The sequence below is a fragment of the Bidens hawaiensis genome, unplaced genomic scaffold, assembly GCF_021521415.1.
Source record: "Bidens hawaiensis isolate Kalapana, Puna unplaced genomic scaffold, B.hawaiensis_p1.1 tig00076464_1, whole genome shotgun sequence".
Taxonomy (NCBI): Eukaryota; Viridiplantae; Streptophyta; class Magnoliopsida; order Asterales; family Asteraceae; genus Bidens; species Bidens hawaiensis.
Window position 1 is genome coordinate 24,783 of NW_027503186.1, and position 9,284 is coordinate 34,066.

Sequence of the window (9,284 nt, forward strand, 5' to 3'; positions counted from 1 at the left end):
AGTTTCTAAAAATATTAATCTACATTAAATTAATCCGTTATTATTCCAGAATTTAATAATTTAATAATAATAATAATTGACATTTTTACAAAAATTTGAAATTCAAATATATTTAAAGGTTTGACTATAATAACAATAATTAATGAAACTATTATGTTTTTTTATTATTGTTATTATTATTTCATTCCTAAATTAAGCAACGTATTATTATTAAATATTAAACGACTTTGATTAACCTTAAATATTAAAATATTAAATTTATTATATAGTAATACATTCTAAATATACTTTAGTAATGTTTATATGTTACTAATTATTATACATGTTGTTTTGTGTGGTTTATATTTTATATAATCTGCTATTGTGTTATAACAATTTTCAGGTGTATTAGGAAAAATGATTTTCTTTTGGTTGACGTTTTTAAGATGTTGATGATAGTTTAATAGAAAAGAACATTATGAGTTATTTTGTTGATGTGTAATGGTTGTTATGCTCAAATTAACTTCTTGTAATTTGAAAGTTTTAATATTAAGACAATGTAAATCTATTAATTTTTTGTTAGTATGGTGATGTGTTTAGTGACAATGTAAATCTATCAAGTTTTAATAGTTAAAGAAATATATGTTTGTTTAAATTGATGTTTAAGTTGATTATGTTTAGTGACATGTTATTCCACCCGCGTGTCACGCGGGCTATATCCTAGTTTCTATTAATTCAACAATTCCACTAAGGTCTTAAATTTATCTTTTAGTATAATTAGATTAGTATATTAGATTAGAATAAATATTAGATTAGTATAAATGTCATATTATTTAATTTAAATGTTGACTATATTCTAATGTAAAAATATAAGTTACTAATTATATTATTTACAATAATATAATTAATCATCAATTATAACACCATATATTATGTAATGTAATTCATATAAGGTGTGAAAATAAAAGTTAATAATTTTGTTATATATATGTAAGTAAATTGTTAATTATATTATTGTAATTTTAAGATCGTAATTATAAGTCTTAGGTCAATGGGTCAACAATGGATTTATAACTCAATTGTTATTGTTAAACAATAATAAGATAATGGACTTTGGTTATAATTGTTAAAATTTAATGACCGTAATTAAGTAAATGGGTCAATGGGTGAACATCCGTAATTATAGTAAAACTTAATCATTGTTAATTAATTCAAATTAAATCCGTAATCTCTATATTAAATCCGTAATCTCTTCTATTGATGAAATATTAAATAATAATCTAGATTATATATTATATATTATCTAAAAAAATAATAAATGTGGTGAATAAAATCAACGAAAAATAATAAAATATTCAAAATGAAATTTTGAATATTTGGTTTTGGAAACTATAGCTACGATTTTAAAATATAAAATTAATTAGGTTCCTATATAAATGACAATTTTAAATATTCAAAATGAAAATGAAAGATAATATTTTAATAGCATTGATGAATCTAATTTTAATATATTATTGATTAATTTAATTAACATGAAAATCAAAGAAAGCCTAAATATAAATGGAAAGTATGATAATCAACCAATAAGAAGGAGAGATTTTGACATAAAACTTATTGGTTTAATAGTATAGTTAGATATTACAATTAAAATGGTAACTTAAATTAAATCTTTTCATATTGTTTTTAATAAATAGATGTCAAGAACGATAAATAACAAAAGACAAGACAAACGAAGTGATGAAACGAAAAGAAAAACGAGAACATGTGTGAACTGGATCGAACACGTGACTTTCAAATCTTCATTCTAACGCTCAACGAACTGAGCTATCCCCAACGTGACAATTGTGTTAATTCAAACCTTTAAATACTTAATTCTGTTAGTCTATAGCCTTGTTATTTTTTAATGAAATATAATAATCATCAAAAATTATAAAACTGAAAACAGTGAAGGTGATGCTGTTGAATTAATTCAAAATGAAAATAAACATGTTGAAACCCTGAATTATCTATGAGGAGGTTAATACTAATTAGCAATGTTTTAAAAATTTGTATTTTACTTATACTGTGGGCTAAAAATTGTGAAACCGGTTGAACCAGGTTATACCGAATGTTCAACCGGTTGAATAGTTAACCTTATAATTTTTTACATGTTTAACTTCAATCCAAAAATAACTCAAAACTAAATGATTTCTTTAACAAAAAATAATCCAAAAATTAATTCTTATTAAAAAAATAATGCAAAGTACTCAATTTTAAAAAAATAGTCATAAAGTTTACACGTTTAAATATTAATTGTTGAATTAAAAGTAATTTTGAAAATATGAACCGTAAATATCAAAAAAGTTTTCGGGCTTAGAACCGGTTTGTCAGCAAAAACCGGTATTTTAGACAAAAACCGCCGGTACGATGTTCTAGCAAACTTTTCAAAAATACCGGATTCAAAATACTAGCCTAATGTGCGTAATCCGGTTTAACCGGTTCAACGTACCGGTTTAAACCGGTTTCTAAAACACTGTTAATTAACAAAGAATAATTAACGAGGTGAAGTCCATCCCTCCCAATCCCATGGCGGTTTTAGTGGAGGTTAGTTTACACGTCCCTACATTCTCGATCGGTATCCCATTTTCTTCAACAATATATTTATAAGAAGATGAACAATCCCATCAGCTTCTTCAGCAACCAAAACCGCTGTTTTTCTACTTCATTTAATTACCTTTTCCACTTCCATAACTAATACTCAACAAATCTCTCTCTCTCTCTCTCTCTCCCAGTAGATATATATATATATATATATATATTATGTTTATACATAATATGATGGTTGAATCTATCCAGTCGTAGTTTAAATGACATGGAAGAAGAACACACCAACTGATGTTCTTTCTTGCATTCAAATGTATGTTTGTTAGTTAATTCTTTACTGCATGTATATATAGTTTATAAAGTAACACCCATACACATGCACCACCTACGCTCCCCCATTTATTAACCTCACACTTGACCCACACCCACCTCGATCTTCTAGTTTTTTCATTTTTCAAAAATCAAAACTACCGATCGATGATGGATTTCAGAATCATGGTTGCTTTCTTTTTGCTGGTTTATGGTGTCAATAGTTTGGGAAGTTACATCACGTGGGACGACATCAAGATGCAACAACAAGATTATAAAGATCACGATTACAAAAAGATAACTGAAAGGTTAACTTTTCGGAGTGGAGATATTGATGGGAATGCTAGTAGAGTCATCGTAGTTGATCAAACCGGTCGCGGTGATTCGCCAACTGTTCAAGCTGCTGTTGATATGGTCCCGTTTAATAATTCCATCAGGGTCAAGATTTATATTCTTCCTGGTGTTTACAGGTTTGTTTCATTCATTGGCAAGGGCTAAAATTTCAATAATAAACCTGACCCGCCCCTGGTTTCGTTCGTTACAAAATTTATATACTGTGTTTATTTTTTTGTTCTCAGTTAATAGTAAGTACGTATATATGATGATATGCAGAGAAAAAGTGATAGTTCCTGCTTCCAAACCCTATATTTCTTTCATTGGAGATCCTAATCATGCTTCGGAAACGGTTTTAAGCTGGCACGACAAAGCATCCGACAGATACAAAGATGGTTCTGAACTAGGAACATATAGAACAGCTTCTGTCGCCGTAGAATCTGACTACTTTTGTGCTTCTGGGATTACCATTGAGGTAACATAGTATCAGCAGTGTCACTGCTTCTATGTTTGGTTTTCTATGTCCATGTAACTTGGTTTGGTTTTGTGTTTTACACAGAATAACGTTGTTGCAGTGCCAGGAGGGTATAAAATGCAAGCAGTAGCATTAAGGATTGCGGGCAATAAGGCGGTGCTTTATCGAGTGCGAATACTCGGTACACAAGACACCCTTCTTGATGAAAGTGGATCGCATTACTTCTATCGATGTTATATTCAAGGAACAGTTGATTTCATCTTTGGAAATTCAAGATCACTCTTCAAGGTACATGCATACGCTGGCCTGTAAATGAACTTAATGCTCAACGAACAATATTAAAATTACGGTGGCAAGTATGTTTGTTTTTGTAACAAACAACATAAAAATATGTTCACTTAGTTAAACAAACAAATTTGAACATATGTCATGTTCATCCACTCGTTTATGTTTGTTAATTTACATCTGTCTATTTATGTTCGTTTACATATTTAGTTAAGTTTTTAGCAACACTAATTGGCTCGTAAGTTATGGACCGATCACCCAATCAAATTGTAGAACAAGTCTTGGGTAATCAGTGTGACAAATTGAAGGAACAAACAAGAACATGCTTCTCTTGTTTTACTTGTAATGTTGTTGTAATAGGTTTAGTTAATATTGTTCGTTTCAAATATAAATGGACGAACATAAATGAACATGGACATGTATATTTTCCTAACAAGAATGTGTGTTATTTTAAATATTTATGCCTGTTCATTTGTTTGTATAGAGTCGAACAAAAGAACATAAGAAGCCCGATCTTGTATATTCGGTACATTAGCAGGCCTATGCATTGAAAAGAAACCTTACAAAGTCAAGGATTAACCGTCATACTAACATTAGTTTTTGTTTATTTATCAGGAATGTAGTCCTGCATTCAGTGGCTGATAAATATGGAGCCATTGCAGCACATCACAGGAACTCAGAAGAAGAGAAAACTGGATTTTCTTTTGTTAACTGTTCTGTCACAGGAAGTGGTTTGGCAATCTTTTTGGGGAGAGCATGGGGAAATTATTCAAGGGCTGTTTATTCATATTGTGACATTGACAATATTATTGATCCTTCCGGTTGGAGTGACTGGAACCAACCATATAGGCAAAGGTATATATCCCATAATTCATTTAGCCAAAATTTTATCCATAGACCTGAAGTTAGTAAAGTGGAATGGTAAAAGTTTATGTATGCGCGACCAGGACTGCGGTTTTTGGAGAATATGAGTGCAGAGGAAAAGGGGCAGATAGAAAGAAACGTGTATCTTGGTCGAAGTCATTCGGGTTTGAAGAAGCGGTTCCTTTTCTTGATACAGATTTCATCGGTGGAGAGGACTGGTTGAGATTATAATGTAAACAATGGTGGTGTTTGGGTACCAAATATACTCTATAAATCATGCAGTTATATGTTCTTTTTGCTCATATTCATGTTCATACAAAAGTAAATCATACAGCTTTTATCAATCAGGTCTTAGAACTTCTGGTACTCATGTGTTGCGTGTATGTGTCACCTGAAAGCATAGAAGAGTCTAAAATGAATCCACACATCCCAAAATGTGTGATACACCATGACTCACATCAACGATCTTGTACTCAACATACAAGATACATGAGTCTCACTAGTGCATCGGTCCTAATGCAACCACATATGATGCACACGAGTCATGATGTTCAATTATGAATCTCCAACTTTTAAAATCTGATGCATCATATCTTACTTAAGTATTCACTGTTAGAGACTATCTCTAAATACTACTTGAAAAAAGGTCTTCAATTACACGCATTGCGTGTCATTAAAGGGCCCTTATGACATGCAAATATGTGTTATCGAAGCCTCATGTCATAAATTGAATATGACATGCTTCCCACGTGTCATATTTAATGACACACTTGACACATTTATGACACTTGTTTTTGACACGTATTTATGACACGTTTTTGACATGCATTTATGGCGCACTTTCAATACTGGTGTTTACGACACAAATTAACGACATGCGTTTATGCATGTCATCGTATAACTTTTAATTTTTAATTTTGTTTTGTTTAGCATAATAATATTTTAATTAATGCCTCAAAATATAGCAGCAAAACTATACATTCCATTTCCAAAGTAAGCATCCTAAATCAAAATATTGCATCGAAATCTGCCTCCGTGTATTAGTGTTTGTCTCCCCCAACCTAAGTTGAAAATTAAAAAAAAAACGTCAGTTCAAATGTCAAACTAGGTGTTCATCGTTCGGTTCGAAGCCGTGAAACCACCGAAACCGTTCATCAGTTCGGTTTCAGGGTTGGTTTTTTTCTTAAGTTTCAGTCTGTTGGTTTCAAAATTTTCGAACCGTAGCGAACGGTTTGGTTTATGGCTTATAACGAGAACCAACCGTATAAAACCAGACCAGACTGCAATTTTATATTGTATGTACATGTGTTAGATTAAAAGTTAAAACTATTAGTTTATTATGTGAATGCAACATATTTTAACTATGTTTAAACAAAAAATAAACATTGAAGTAAGCCCAAATCCCAAACACACAAAGCATATCAGAAATGCTAGAAGTATTGACAATATTCCATATATCCTATTTTGTTAATAGGTTGGTCTTTCCTTTTCTCATTTTTGTGTATCAAAGCTTAATTTACATATGAAATATTTTGAATATAATATATCATACTTATTTTGGAAATATAGTATGAAAGGACCACGAGCCCAAACCGTGATACCAAACTGTAAGGGTTTGGTTTGGTTTGGTTCGGTTTGGTTTTAGAGTTCCACGTTTTGGTATGGTTTACAAATATTAAAAACCGTTACTAACGGTTTGGTTCACAGTTTAACCAATAGACCGCGAAAACCAAACCGTGAACACCATGAGCCAAACCGTTAGTTATGGTTTTTGATTATTAAAAACCGAATCTGAACCGTAAAAATTTACATAAATACACCTAAAATGATTTAGTTGATGCAAAAAATGATATGGTAAAAACCATGAACACCCCTAAACTTTATCATCTGAATCAATTGGCCAAATGACTAATTTGCCCTTTAAGCTAAAACGGGCATATAGACCATAATAAAGCAACAAAATAATAAAACAAATAAATTTCACTTACATTGTTATCAAAGAGGATTTGAAGTCCTTCATGAACGATCTCCTTCATGAAATTTAAGACGTAATAACCACACTCGGTACTTCCCGGTTGAGTCGGACATTACCAAATTACAAGCAATATAATTATTAAGACATAATTAAGGTTGTAGTAATTTATAAAACAAAATTATAATAGACTCAATCAAAGATACTCAGACATTAGGCTTATAACATGTTGTCAAAAATACAAAACAGATTAATCTTCACACCATAGCAAAAGTCATTTATGGTTGCGTATTGACAATTTATGAACCAAGGACAATTATGGTATAGCACAAATGCTAACTATGATTCTTTAGTTTTTGAATATATTCTTTAGTTATTATATGCTATATAGATACAGATTTTTGTTTATGTTGTTCTTCGTAACAAGAATGTTATCAAATATCATAGTTATACAATTTATAGACTTATTTCCAAATTAGATTTTGTAAATGACCTGAAATTAAACCTATCAATATGTTGATAATGATTAAGCACATATGAACATATACACTTTAAATTTCATTTTCACATCACATAAATCAGATTATGTTAAATATAAATGTGCCAGATCATTAATCACATTTATAAAACATAAATAAGAGTCAGTCACTTAATTTGTTGGTTGAAATGCATATCTAATCAACTCAATTTAGTAAAGCTTCTACTAGTCCATTTTTTATTTTTATGGTAACCCAGTTCTAGGGCCGTAATATTAGATGTTGTAATTCACATATGTATAACTCAAGAGCAAGATTAACCCGACAAACCAACCCTATTAACCCGAAGCCTGACTAGCCAAACCCGATAAACCCGAACCCAAAACCCTACGGGTTGACCCGATGAATAACCCAACAATTGAACAAGGGTAATTTGGGAGATAATAGAATAAGAGAAGCATGTTAAAACTTATTTTGTGTAGATTTGTTGAAATTGAAAGTTAGCATTCGATACTACAACCTTCAAATGAATTAATTATTGATTACCATGAGTAGTTTAGTGTTTTGGCTGCAGATCTCAAAGCAGCTTTGATTCAGTTTAATCGATTTCATATCACAAAGTTGTTTGAGTGCTAATTGGACCTGCGTGTGTTGTTTACTGTTGGTTCAGCATCAGCAAAAGCCAAAACCGTGTGAGTTGACTAAAAATTATGACATGTCAAAAATTCTGACCTACGGTGTGCTGACTCGCAACTGACTTGTAAGTGCTGTTTACTGTCGGTTCAGCATCAGCAAAAGCCAAAATTGTGCCGACTTGCAACTGACTCTGCGCGTGCTGAACAAATATTTGACTTAAGAGCAAGATTAACCCAAAAAACCAACCCTATTAACCCGAAGCCTGACTAGCCCAAACCCGATAAACCGAACCCAAAACCCAAACGGGTTGACGCGGATGAACAACCCAACATTTGAACAAGGGTAATTGTGGAAATAATAGAATAGGAGAAGCAGGTTAAAACTTATTTTGTGTTTGATTTGTTGAAATTGAAAGTTAGCATTCAGTACTACAACCTTCAAATTAATTAATTATTGATTACCATGAGCAATTTAGTGTTTTGGCTGCAGATCTCAAAGCAGCTTTGGATTCTGTTTAATCGATTTTAGATCAAAAAGTTTTTTGAGTGCTAATTGACCTACATGTGTTGTTTATTGTTGGTTCAGCATCAACAATATCTAAAACCGTTTGCGTTGACTAAAAATTATGATGTGTTAAAAATTCTGACCTACGTGTGCTGACCCGCAACTGACTTGTATGTGCTCTTTACTGTCGGTTCAACATCAACAAAAGCCAAAATAGTGCCGACTTGCAACTGACATGCGTGTGCTGAACAAATATTTTGACATATCACACTTTATACCTAAATGATAAATTTATGCTAAATACAACACCATGTAGTAAATCATAAACAAATCATATGTTTCTATTGATAGAACATGATCCTCATCATGCATAACATCATATACGTGTATAAACGTATGATACAGATCGAAATGTATCTACTATACTATACGATATAGCGGAATTATATCATAAAGGAATTGTCACATCCCGAAAATCTTAACTTAAAACAGCGGAAGACTTAACTTAAGTCGTTTGCGTTATGACAGATACCGATAGCCAATAACAATAGAATAAACAATAATAAAAGATTATAATTTATTAAAGAAAATATTTATTACAACATCAAAGTTTTTTATACACGTGTCATCGCACGGTCTTATTTCAACTTTATTCAAACACGACCCGCCCTCCTTTCCATGCCTCCTCGAAACCTTCACTTACCTGAAAAGCATATTAAAATAACATCAACACTATATGTTGATGAGTTTCCCTTTATAATAAAAATAGTCCATATGTATATATATCGAAAAACAACATCCATATAATGATCTTTTGTCATTATATCCAATATCAATTCGTGTGTAATCGTCACCACACCCTGAATGA

General features: G+C 31.3%; 2 pseudogenes; both read left to right on the forward strand.

The window, feature by feature from the left end:
• Nucleotides 1-3,042: 3,042 nt before the first annotated feature.
• LOC143606665 (pectinesterase QRT1 pseudogene) lies at nucleotides 3,043-3,688 on the forward strand (annotated as a pseudogene).
• A 38-nt stretch (nucleotides 3,689-3,726) lies between these two features.
• On the forward strand, nucleotides 3,727-4,889 carry LOC143606666 (pectinesterase QRT1 pseudogene; annotated as a pseudogene).
• The last annotated feature ends 4,395 nt before the right edge of the window (nucleotides 4,890-9,284 follow it).